This window comes from Petromyzon marinus, chromosome 20 (assembly GCF_048934315.1).
Source record: "Petromyzon marinus isolate PM22_M1 ecotype Great Lakes invasive population chromosome 20, UKy_Petmar_22M1.pri1.0, whole genome shotgun sequence".
NCBI lineage: Eukaryota > Metazoa > Chordata > Hyperoartia > Petromyzontiformes > Petromyzontidae > Petromyzon > Petromyzon marinus.
Window position 1 is genome coordinate 4212907 of NC_133686.1, and position 13578 is coordinate 4226484.

The following is a 13578-nucleotide window of genomic DNA, read 5'->3' on the forward strand; positions in this document are numbered from 1 at the left end:
CACACACGACTTGCCAATCGCATAACTGCGGTGTGCCCATATTGTACTCGTGGGTGGACAGAGGTGGGGAGGATTTAAATAACTTCAATTTGTGCCATCGTTCCAAATACCGTGTCATGAGATGGGGTTGAACCGGCGACTTCTGGAACGCTAGTCCAGTGTGCTGACCATGACACCACGGTAGGAATCCCCTTAACTCGTCTTGGTCGGGGGTTACGAAGGCAAACACACGCACACACATCCTGTTGGTTTGTGTGGGCACATATGAAGCTGACGTCGGCGCCAAGTGTGTGTCCCTCTCCTGTTCTGTACATGCTTATGAAAGTTACAACGCTCCACTCGTGGCCTGGGAGCAATGAGACAACCAAACTAACACTTCATAATTGGCTCTGATACATGTTAATGTACATATACTACGCATACGAGGTGTGAATATGTGTAGGCTTGCATTAGGAGTATGGTCGACTATATGGCACAGAATAATGTAAAATCGAGCTTTTGGGCAACTTCCGCATGTGTGTCTTATCTGCGAGTCAGTGTGCTTGTTTGGGTGTGGACTATGGGTGACGGGAGCCATGGTGTGTGTGTGTCAGTGTGTGGCTAGTCAGTGTATGTGTGCATTCTTTCTGTGGTCAGTGCTTGTAATGTGACTGCCTGTGCATCTGTGAGTTTTAGACTATTAGTGTGGTTGTGTGTGGACTATGGGTAACATTTATAGTTCTTTGTCTGAGTGTGTGGCCATTACTTGTTGTGCATGCTCCCTGTGGCTAGTGGTTGTATGTGACTGTGTGTATTCGGCTATTATTGTGTGTGTGTGTATCAGTGTGCATGGATTATTGGGAGCGGTAGTGGTAGCGGTTAGCGCGCTGCGCTACGAACCTGGCGACCCGGGTTCGATTCCCGCTCACGACCAACACCAGTGACGATTATCTGAACCGGTCCTAGGCATCCCCTAGGTCGACTCAGCCTCACATGAGTACCTGGTGCGGTATGTAGAATTGTCACTGGGGAGACAAAGGCGGCCGAGCGTGGTGTTGGCCACCCACCCCCTCGTGTGCTGTCGACCTTCATAGGTGCTCACTAACAGCACTTGCCCCAACAGTCTGTTAAGACTATATGGGGGGGTCTTTGTCTTTTTTGGGGGATTATGGGTGACGTGAATGTGCCCATTTGTGACCAGCATTAGTAAATGAGCCCAGACCAGATGTTTCACTTGTCAGTACAACACAAGGTGGCACAATTGTTTTAGCGGTTACACTTTCCTAACGTGACTTACAACATTGAATTGTGTGATAACCACTTGGAATTAGTGGGGCTATCGGGACATTCACTCTAGTTAGCCGTATAAATCAATTGGTACGATTCAAGTTTTGCTTTCTTAGGTGGTACCAGTTCCTGCTGTGGCCCATGGAATCTACAGTATAAAATGTGTGTATGTCACTACGCGCCTGCTTCCCCGTAGGTTATGTGCCAAGAGTGTACATTTCTGAGTATGGATGTGTGTGTGTGATGTGTGTGTGTGATTGTGCTTTCGTGCGTGTGCACGCATACACATTCATACGTGCTCACTATCAGCGCTTGCCCATGACAGTCTGTAAGACAATACAGAGCGTCTTTGTGTGTGTAGTCTGTGGCCAGCATGTTATGTGGCTGTCTGTATGTATTAGGAAGTGTGTGTGTGTGATACATAGTGTGTGTCTGTGGGTGTTTCTGAGTGTGAGGACTATGGGTGATATGAATCCTAGAGGGTATGCTGTGTGTGCCAGTATGATGACTGTTTCCTCATGCATATCTGAGTTAAACGTGTGGTGTGTGTGGCACATAGGGGGAGCGGTGGGGGAGCGGTGGTGTAGCGGTGAACGCGTTGCGCTACGCACCCGGCGACCCGGGTACGACTCCCGCTCACGGCCAACATCAGTGGCGATTATCTGAAACGGTCCTGGGCCTCTCCTAGGTCGACTCAGCATCAAATGTTCGATAACAGTATTTGCCACGACACTGTTAGAGGCTATATACAGGATCTCTTTGTGTGTGTGGAGTCCGTGGCTTTGTGACTACATCTGTGTCTCTCTGTGTGCGGAAAATGAACGTGTATAGATGTGTATAGATGTACGTGTATATGTTACTAGGGCATGGACGCGGCTGCTTCCTCTTGGCTATTATCGCGTTGTGTTTTTGGGTTTGTTTTTGGGTGTGTGTTTCGGTGTGTGTGTGTCAGTGTTTGTGCTCATGTATTTGTGTAGACATTACACTATGAATCTATGTGGCTGTTTCCTTGTTCGTATATCTGGGTTTCTGTGTGTGCACATATTTACGTGTGTAAGTAGCTGCGCATAGCGTGTGGCAATGGGTCTTTGTGCTCGTGTCTGTGTGTGTGTGTTGACGGTGAGTGGCATACATGCGAGTCGGTGTATGTGGCAATGTTGTTGTATAGGAGAGCTGTTTTCAGTGTGTGTGTGTGTTTTGTGTGTAGGTGGCCGTGTGTGTGTGTCCGCGTGTTTCAATGTGTCAAGGTGTTCACGTGCAGATGTGTGTGTGTGTTTCTACACGCTGTAAACGTCGTCATGTCACTTTACCCAGTGTGTCCATGTCAGTGCGTGTCTGCCACTGTTTTTTTTTACACAATGGCACCTATGCGTGCGCATGTTACCACGTGCATGTTTGACTATGTGGACGTATGTTGGATGTTGTGTGTGTGTGCGCGCGTGTGAAAGTTGTTGGCAAGGGGGCCCGTGTCCCCACTCTGCAAACATGCAAAAACGTTGGACCAACCGCGTGCCAACGTTGGCTCAACGTTGGCACGGTGTTGACCCGGGGGGGGGGGGGGGGGGTGGACCCACGTGCCTCCTCGCGCGTGCACAACAACAGCGCACGTGTTGGGTGAACCTGTGACGATCTAGAAAGTACGCGTCGATCGGCGTGCCGAACCACTCTTGCGTGTCGGCAGCGTATGCTGTTGGTATGTGCACGACTGCATACCGTGTCAAGCACCCGTACGGATTCACATCGTGCGCGTGTTACAGGGACGCTGGGCATTCAGTTCCATTCGGCGTGCAGCCGTTTCAATGCGCGCAAAACAATTGTCTGTTTGGTTGCGTTTCTCTTTCTTGCGATGGGACTTTGTAGGATGAACGTTGAGATTTATATGGGGCACGGGGTGACCAATAGGGTCTGAATTGGTCTGTAATAAGGTAGGGCGCTGTTAAAGGGTTTACAGGTATGAGTATGTGTTCTTACCCGTGTGTGTATGTATGGTACGTGTTGTGTCTATTTCCGTGCTTAAGCAGCTGTGCTGTCATCGGCATTTGTGTATTGTTTGCGTCCTTGTATACGGTATGTGTCGTCATATTGTTGTGTACGTGTCTATGTATGCATGTATGTTGAACTTATTTCGCACCGTACGTAACCAACCGTGCTAACCGGAAGGTGCGATTCTTGCATATACTGCACGCGTGTGCATGTTTGGGTATAAATATTGCAATGCAGCTGACGTTAAATCCGGTACAGTATTATTCAGTGCTACACCAAGCGTAGATATTTGAAACATAGGCAGCATTGACACAGGTGCCATGGCATTACCACACAAACGGCACACACTCGCTGGACACACGTGGACAAACACGGACACGAATACACAACGGAAACATGAGGTGGCACATGTACGGACGGGTTGCTTGTGTCAAAAACAAAGGATATACTTAGCATACGTGAATTAATCTCGGTGTACGTTTGTCTGCGTGCATGGATGGGGTAATACCGTGTTGTGTTGTGTGTACCCGTGTATAATGTTGTATTGTAATGTTTGCATGCATGCACGTGTATAGTCTTCTCGTAAGACGTGTCTTTTGTGCGTGATCGAAGCAGTTAAGACACTGTTAAAGGTCGTGCATGTTTAGTGTACAATTGAGGAGCGGTGGCGCAGTGGTTAGCGCGCTTGCGGCTACGAACCCGGTCAACCCCCAGTTCGATCCCAGCTCACGGTTATCAATCGCCGACGATTATCCGAACCGGTCCCGGGCCTCCCCTAGCTCGACTAAGCCTCAAATGAGTACCTAGTGGCTGTGGTGCCAACATCGCCAACTGGGGGGGGGGGGGGGGGGGGTGAGACAAAGGCGGCCGGGGGTGGTGCTGTCTACCATCCACCCCCAACCCACCCCGCTAACAGCACTTGCCCCAACAGTCTATACTACAGCCGATGCGGCTGTAGTATACGTGGTGTAAATAATGATCACGTTCGTGTGCTCTGGTGGTGGCAAATCGGCGGTGGCACTGCGCTAAAAGGATTCCCGGCTCAGCCTGAGTTGGATTCGACGGCTCAAGGCGAACGACGATCGACCGATGGACTCAGCCTCGACATTGAGGGTACTCGTGTTCTAGACATTAGTCACAGGGAAGACAAAGGTGGTGTGTTCTGTGTCGTGTGCCGGCACCGTGGGCGCGGCATTAATAGGTGCTCGCAAACAGCACTTTCACCCAGCGGTCTCTATAGGAGGGCATCCGTGTATGTTGTTGTTGTTATTGTTAATTTTAAAAAAATGTGCGTCTTTAGTAGCTGTGAGAGTGCAACGTCTCTGTTGATGTCTTGGTGTTTGTGTGTCCTGTGTCTTTGTGTGTGACTGTGCTAGTAACACGTCGTCTTTGTGTGTGTGTGTTTAAAAAACAAATATTTGTGTCTGTGTAATTGGTGTACGTGTCTTTGTGTATGTGTCTTTGTACTCTATGTATGTCACAGTGTGTGTCTTTGTATGTGTGTCTTTGTCATTTTATACATACACGTGTCTATTTCCACGTATGTCTGTGTTTGTGTGTATGCGTCTTTGTGTGTCAGTGTATCTTTGTCTTTGTTGTTTGTGTGTATTGCATCGTTGTGTATGCGTGTCAGTGTGTCTTTGTGTGTGCGTGTCTTTCCGTGTCTGTGTGTATGTGTCTGTGTGTATGTGTCTTTGTGTATGCATCTGTGTGTGTTTGTATGTGTCTTTGTGTATGCGTCTGTGTGTGTATGTGTCTTTGCGTTTGTATGTGTCTTTGTGTATGCGTCTGTGTGTGTATGTATGTGTCTTTGCGTATGCGTGTGTGTTTGTATGTGTCTTTGTGTATGCGTCTGTGTGTGTATGTGTCTTTATGTGTATGAGTGTGTATCTCTGTGTGACTGTGTCTTTGTGTGTATCAGTGTGCATTTGTGTGTGACACTGTGTCTTTGTATGTATGTGTGTGTCAGGGTGTGTATCTTTCTTTGTACGTGCGTCTGCGCGTGTATATGTGTCAGTGTGTATTTGTGTCAGTGTGTAATTGTGTGTATTTGTGTGTCAGTGTGTATTTGTGTCTGTGTATGCGTCTGCGCGTGTGTATGTGTGCCAGTGTATGTTTGTGTCTGTGTATTCGTGTGTGTCTTTGTGTCAGTGTATGTTTGTGTGTGTCTTTGTGAATGTGTGTGTCAGTGTGTATATGTGCGCGTGTCTTTGTGTGTGTGTGTCAGTGTCTCTGTACGTGTGTCAGTGTGTGTCTCTGTACGTGTGTCAGTGTGTGTGTGTCTCTGTACGTGTGTATCTGTACGTGTGTCAGTGTGTATGTGTGCGCGTGTCTTTGTGTCTGTGTGTCAGTGTCTATGTACGTGTGTCTCTGTACGTGTGTCAGTGTGTATGTATGTGTCTCTGTACATGTGTCTGTGTACGTGTGTCAGTGTCTATGTGTGCACGTGTCTTTGTGTCTGTGTCTGTGTACGTGTCAGTGTATATGTGTATGTCTCTGTACGTGTGTCTCTGTACGTGTCAGTGTATATGTGTGTGTCTCTGTACGTGTGTCTCTGTACGTGTGTCAGTGTGTATGTGTGCGCGTGTCTTTGTGTGTGTCTCTGTACGTGTGTCAGTGTGTGTGTGTGCGCGTGTCTTTGTGTCTGTGTACGTGTCAGTGTGTATGTGTGCACGTGTCTGTGTGTGTGTCTGTGTACGTGTGTCAGTGTGTGTGTGTCTCTGTACGTGTGTCAGTGTGTGTGTCTCTGTACGTGTGTCAGTGTGTGTGCGCGTGTCTTTGTGTGTGTGTCTGTGTACGTGTGTCAGTGTGTGCCCTAGGGGGCCACTTACAGTGCTGTCAGCCCGAGCCTCCCTCCCTCCCTGCCTCCTCCTCCTGCTGCTGCTGCCTCCCGGCCTGGATTGTTGTGACTCTCCACCCCCCCCCCTCCACTCCGCGTCTCTGAACGGACACAATCCCAGCCCGCTGTCAGAAATCCTCCCGACGTGACCCCGCGTCTCTTCCTTCCTTCCTCGCACGCTTTGCTTCCTTCTCCAAGTGGCAGTGACGACGAGAGATGAGGTGGTGGGTGGCTGTGTGTGTGTGTGGCTGTGTGTGTGGGGGGGAGACGGACAGAGCAGCAGATCGCGGAGAGGATGACAACACGAGACGACAACACCGGCGCGAGGTCGTTGGATTGGTGATGGTCGTGGTTGGTGACGACGACGACGATGATGATGATGATGTGGGACACAACAAATCGACGAGGATGTGATGATAATGGTTCTTTCGTTCTTCTCCTCCTCCTCTTTGTGCGACGGAAAAGGCCGGTGGTGTCTTTGCCTTGTCTGGACGTCACGGAGGCGGTGGCGAGGGCATTTAAAGCTCCCCCGACGTCACGGGCTCGCAGTGGAGAGGGTGGCTGGGAGGAGCCTCCCTCTCTCTCCTCCTCTTCCCCCTCTCCTCCTCCTCTCTCTCTCTCCTCCTCTCCGCTCTCTCTTTTTTACGATCAGAGGAAACAAGAAGATGCTCGGTGTAGTCGGCACTTTGCTCCGTTCATCATTTCGTTTTTTTTGTTTTTTTATGCTTTGCTTTATGTAAACCCCTCCCCCCCCCCCTTTTAAATGAAAGACCCAACAAAAAATGTTTTCTCCTTACCCCCTCCCTCTCTCTCTACCCCCCTCTCTGCCCCCCGTCTCTCTCTGCCCCCCTCTCTGCCCCCCGTCTCTCTCTGCCCCCTCTCTTCCTACTCCATTTCGCTCTCTCTCTCTCTCTTTTTTCAATGGTAGGTCTATTTGAACAGTGAGAGACAGAACAACAACAAAATCCAGAAAACGCATGCCAAAAATGCCACAAACTGATTTGCATTTTAATGAGGGAAATAAGTAGTTGACCCCCTCTCAATCAGAAAGATTTCTGGCTCCCAGGTGTCTTTTATACAGGTAACGAGCTGAGACCAGGAGCACACCCTTAAAGGGAGTGCTCCTAATCTCAGCTTGTTACCTGTATAAAAGACACCTGTCCACAGAAGCAATCAATGAATCAGATTCCAAACTCTCCACCATGGTCAAGACCAAAGAGCTCTCCAAGGGTGTCAGGGACAAGATTGTAGACCTACACAAAGCTTGGTTTGTCTACAAGACCATTGCCAAGCAGCTTGGTGAGAAGGTGACAACAGTTGGTGCGATTATTCGCAAATGGAAGAAACACAAAAGAACTGTCAATCTCCCTCGGCCTGGGGCTCCATGCAAGATCTCACCTCGTGGAGTTGCAATGATCATGAGAACGGTGAGGAATCAGCCCAGAACTACACGGGAGGATCTTGTCAATGATCTCAAGGCAGCTGGGACCATAATCACAAAGAAAAAAATTGTAACACACTATGCCGTGAAGGACTGAAATCCTGCAGTGCCCGCAAGGTCCCTCTGCTCAAGAAAGCACATATACATGCCCGTCTGAAGTTTGCCAATGAACTACTGGGTGAAAGTGTTGTGGTCAGATGAGACCAAAATGGAGCTCTTTGGCATCAACTCAAATCGCCGTGTTTGGAGGAGGAGAAATGCTGCCTATGACCCCAAGAACACCATCCCCACCGTTAAACATGGAGGTGGAAACATTGTGCTTTGGGGGTGTTTTTCTGCTCAGGGGACAGGACAACTTCACCGCATCAAAGGGACGATGGACGGGGCCATGTACCGTCAAATCTTGGGTGAGAACCTCCTTCCCTCAGCCAGGGCATTGAAAATGGGTCGTGGATGGGTATTCCGCGCTCTCTTTTTTTATAACTACGACAAGTGCTGCACCTGCACGCAGCCCTTCCCACAGTCAAACGGCCTCCGACGGGTAGATTATATCTGCATGCAGAGCTCTCCGTCATCTGCCACCGAGCACACGGCCTCCTCCTCTCTCTCCTCCTCCTCTGCCTCTCCTCCTCTCCCTCTTCTCCTCTCCCTCTCCTCCTCCTCTCTCTCCTCCTCCTCCTCTCCTCTCGCTCTCCTCCCCCTCCTCTCCTCTCGCTCTCCTCTCCCTCTCCTCCTCTCCCTCTCTCTGCCTCGCTTTCTCTCTCCTTTTTTCCTATTGTTTTTATCCTTATTTCTATTTTTTCATTTTTTTTCTTGTTTTTTTCCCCTCTCCCCTCTCTCTTTTTTTAATCTTTTTTACGATCAGAGGAAACAAGATGATACTCAGTTTTAGTCGGCACTTAGCTTCGTTCATTATTTCGTGTTTTTTTTCCCTTGCTTTATGTGCTCCCCCACCCCCCCCTTTTTAAATTAAAGATTTTACGTGTTTTACCATTGTGCAACAAAATCAGTCTGTTGCTACTTTCTTCGTAGACACAAACATCAACACGAAGAAGCACGCTCTGGTCCATCTCCTTACCCCTTCCCTATCTCTCTACCCCCTCTCTCTACCGCCCTAGCCCTACTCTCTCTCTATGTTCCCACTGTTTCTCCCTCTATCTCCCCCCCTATCTCCCCCTCTATCTCCCCCGCTGTCCCCCTCTCCCCTCTATCTTCCCGCTCTCCCCTCTATCTCCCCGCTCTCCCCCGCCTCCTCCTCTCGCTCTCTCTCAACACAAAGACAAAGTTCCCCCTCTTAGCCTTTGCTTAGACTATTGGGGGGGGGGGGGGAGGGCAAGTGCTATTATCGAACATCCATGGAGATCGAAACGGCGGTGCCGAGGGTGGACAATAATCACCACGCTCCCCGGCCGCATTTGTATCCCTCGTGACGATGTTGGCACACCGCACTCGGTACAAATGTAAGGCCGAGTCGACTTAGGGAAGATGCCCAGGACCCGTCTCAGATAAATCGTCGCTGCTCCTTTGGTGGCCATGAGCGGGAATCCAACTCGGGTGGCCCAGGTTCACAGCGCAGCGCTAACCGCTCCACCACCGCTCCCCGCTCAGACACACACACACCTGTAAACTCTCCTCGCCCACATTTTTCTTCATTTCCCATTGTTATTCATTAACCTCTGCTCTTAGTTTTTGTTTTTAAAACGTGGTCATTTCGTTTACGTCGTGAGCGGTTGTGAAATTCTACGTGGAAGATTATACTGGGCCATCTGTGTGTGTGAGTTTCTACAGCACGGTTGTGTAACCTCTGTCCAGTACAGCTGTGTCTTGGGTGTGTGTGTGTACTTCATGTGCCCTCTGCCAGTCACTTCAGTCAACCCATAGCACCTGGGTCTGCGCCGTGACCTGCCAGCGAACATTCGACAACTTCACGTGACCTCAGCGTGCACCTAGCCTGGCGCAATTGCCCTGGCGAATTCACCGACCACTTGGTGGCGAATTGGCGGTTCTTGTTGTCTCCTCTATAGATGTTGTCCTGTCTGTCCGTGTCACCTGTACAAAGGTTGTCTGCCCACTGGTCTAGAACACGTCTCCTCTGTGTCTCCACGACCAGTGTAATGTTCCCGTGTGCCCGTGTCCAACAAATATCTTTCCTGTGTCCAACGCACGTGTAACTCTTGTGTACGGTCTATGTGTGTTTCAGCCTGAGAGCATCTTCCTGTACGTGTGAGTGAAAGTTTCATGTGCAGCTTGCTCTGTGACCTTACGTGCTGTGGTTTTGTAAAGCCCACATGGAATTTCATGTTTCGAGGAAAGAGAGATAATGTCTCTCCACTCACATTTTTTCTTTATACATTTACAAGGAAGTTACGCAAAGTATCACGTAAGGGATCTCTCGTGTTTGTGATTGTTGTTGGTTTCCACACAGCTCAATTCTGATACCAGATACAGGAGACTACACCTGCAACATGCATTGTGTGTTCTACCTTCAAAAAAATATATCCTGTTCACGTTCAGCTGTTGACACTATGTTGGACTGCACTCCAGATGGATATCCATAACCCAACCACAAACCGTCACCACCATCACCACCCCCACCACGACCAAATCCACTTTACTCTTTCTTTTCTCTTGCATATATTTTTTTTATCCAGAATACGTTAATGAGAACTATCCATTGATTTAACCTCTTATTTATCGTCATATTTAGCTGATCACTTGCAGTAGGCAGTTTTATATACACACCTCCAGAAAGCACAATTGTATTTGCATTGACGTGGTATTAAGGTCTCTGCTTAAATTGTATGTTCATTGTTGTGAAGTCATGAGGCTTACGATTGTAAATAAAACATGTAACGTGTATAATAGAGCATCATGCTTTCCCACCTGATGACGGATGCTTGTGTTGCGCCCGAAACGTCGTGATTTATTTTATACCTACGTGACTTTACCGAAAGAACCAAAGAGTATGGATTCACGAAAGCTTCAAATCAAGCTTGTGTATAATAGAGGTTTTTGGTTTAGATCGCCGTAAATATGTGTCGTTAAAACCCGCCACCACCCGTCACGTAAACAGGACATGGAGAGCCAAGCCACAACATTTACAAACTGAGTAAATGTTCTGGCTTGGCTCTCCAACACACACTGGTGTGCTGAACTAGTGACGAATTGGCCACGTTCTGTTTACGTGACAACCCTTACTAGTTGGCTGTGTCGGGTGGTGGCGGGTTTTAACGACACATTTATATATTTACGCTATCTAATAGTCTATTATGGATGATATTGGTCGCGAAAGCCTACGTGTTAAAATGTAACGTGTACTCAGCCCTCATTGTATTTGTACAATTGGCAAAACTGAGGCTATGGTCGCCTGTGTGGGTAGTGGTTTGCACACGTGTGCACTTTGCGCAGGGACACGGTGTGAATGTTTAAATGCCTTGCTTTTTCTTTTACCTTATTTTTTCAAACTGTGCTGTTTTGAAAATAGTTTTGCTTTGACTTTTTTGGGGCTACAGATAAGGAGCAGACTCCAGTTTCTTCTTCCCCATGACCTTGAGGTGACACGGTTGGGGATTTTTGTCCAAAATTTTACAGACGCTTTTAGAAAAGTATAAAAAAAAACATATTCAGGGTTATTAGGGAAACACCCAATGTGTTCACTGCATGGTATAAACCTTGAGACCCGTCATTACCTTTACAGGAATGTATCGAATTGAAAGCACAACGTATCGACAAGTAGACAACATCCATCCTCATAGCTGCATTTGTAAAAGTACACTTGTAACACCGATGTCTGTCGTAAAGTTGTCTGGCTGCTGCTCATAAAGAATAGATATTGACGTAAAAAAAACATGAATCCTAATGCATTAATTATAATTGTGTAAAATGATATGCGTTTAACTTACGTGTTGTATCGTTACAATCACTGTATTAATGTGTGATAGCTATCGGAACGATCGCATGTAGCTTACTGTCACCTCTTACCAGTGCCTACAAATTTGTATTGTGATGTCTTGGTCACAATGGATGCAAGCAAGGCAGTCCAAGTTGCCTTAAGCCTGTTCCAATCATATCTCGACAATACGAGATCACTGGTTCCTCTTTCAGGACGCTGCACCAAGGTCACTTCTCCAAAGCAAATTCAGTTTGCAAAACCACTCGAAAATAACTTGTGTAAAATAATGATCTTGTTTCTGTAGACAGGGCATCACTTCCACATCAGCATCAAATGTTTTTTAAACCAAGTAATGCTTTTGGAAATGTATTAATCATAATCGCACAAGATGAAGTGTCCACGTAACTAGAGTATACAGCACATGTACATGTAACAACCCTCTGTTAATCCACTGCTGGATGAGGGCCACACCGTGTCGAATAGGTCATGGGGGTTATTTGACCATGTTAATCCACTGTTGGATGAGGGCCACACCGTGTCGTAGAGGTCATGGGGGTTATTTGACCATATTTCATCATACCGGTCAGTGTGGGTTCAATGGTGATGGTGGGGAGCATAGACGTGGGGGGATATACAGTACAACGATGGATGCAATGCCTTTGTCCTGTTCTTCGCTGACAACACAGCCGTTCAAAATTCGCAACTGCAGGTGACCGCATGCATTGAGGTTTTAATGTGTGTCCTTTCAAAGTAAATGGTTAACAGTTTTATAAATGAACTTGGAACTTTGTGCCTGTCCAACATGGGGTATAGCAACAGTGTGTTCCTCACCAGCTAAAGTTATGCGGAGATTTAAAAAAAACACATTTTCGGTTTCAATTCCCATTCTGAGTGAAGGTTTTTCACTTGATAGCGATCTTTGAGCCGTTCACTCAAAACCCCGATAAGACGTCTGCACCAATGAAATATGTGGGGCTGTTTGCGAAGTAACTTACGTTGAGACCAACATTCAGGAAATACAACCCATGGGAACAAATTTGAACGGGAAAATACACAGTTGGGCCTGATGAAGCCGGTCGTAATCAGCAGCGAAACGTCGTACTCGAATTGTAAACGTTGTGGGTTTACTCTCCAACACACAAAAACCGGTGTGCTGGAGTCGTGAACTAATTTACGCGCTCTAACTCCCCCCCCCACCTCTCCGATGTTATCTATATATATAAAAGGGAAATTTGTGAATGTGTCTGTTAAAAATGTTTAGCGTACTTCCCGACATGCAACAAACTTTAAATTTGCCGTGTGGGTACTTTCCAGACTGTACACCATGCAAAAATTATAAAAATACACTTTTGTATATATATTTGTTTGGGGGGGGGGGGGAGCTCAATAATGCATTTATTTAGCAGGGCAAGTGAGCTGTGACGTCACATCTGTCATGTCACCCGTGTGCGGAAGCGTTAAGCAGTGTGCCTGCTGATCGCGGGTAAAGGGAAATACAAATGTGGTGCAGGTCGACGGCGTTCTTCGCGCAGCATTGCTTTATTATTTGAGTAGTTTACTGCCGTACGCACCCTGAAAGTTGTGTGTCTGCAGCAAGCGCGTGTATGTGTACCTATGGACGCATGTGTGTGTGGGGGGAGCGGTAGTGTAGTGGTTAGCGTGCTGTCTGTGTTTGTGTGTGTGTTTGTGCGTGTGGGGGGAGCGGTAGTGTAGTGGTTAGCGTGCTGTCTGTGTTTGTGTGTGTCTGTGTGTGTGTTTGTGTGTGTGGGGGGAGCGGTAGTGTAGTGGTTAGCGTGCTGTCTGTGTTTGTGTGTCTGTGTGTGGGGGGAGCGGTAGTGTAGTGGTTAGCGTGCTGTCTGTGTTTGTCTGTGTGTGTGGGGGGAGCGGTAGTGTAGTGGTTAGCGTGCTGTCTGTGTTTGTGTGTGTGTCTGTGTGTGTGTGGAGCGGTAGTGTAGTGGTTAGCGCTACGCTGCGCTACGAACCCGGCGACCCGAGTTCGATTCCCGCTCACGGCCACCACCAGGGGAAGATTATTTGAACCGGTCCTGGGCCTCCCCCTAGGTCGACTCAGCATCAAACGAGTAACTGCTGTGGTGTGTGGTGAACATCGCCACTGGGGAGACAAAGGCGGCCGGGCGTGGTGAATCCAAGTCCCGG

General features: G+C 48.0%; 1 protein-coding gene across 1 annotated transcript in view; it reads right to left on the reverse strand.

Moving 5' to 3' along the window:
• LOC116944215 (NFX1-type zinc finger-containing protein 1) overlaps positions 1 to 6637 on the reverse strand; it is a 42609-nt gene extending 35972 nt beyond the window's left edge. Inside the window, exon 1 of the mRNA XM_032957730.2 lies at positions 6081 to 6637. The gene's annotated coding sequence lies outside the window, so the exon portion shown is untranslated. The remainder of the gene's footprint in view (positions 1 to 6080) is intronic.
• Positions 6638 to 13578: the final 6941 nt, after the last annotated feature.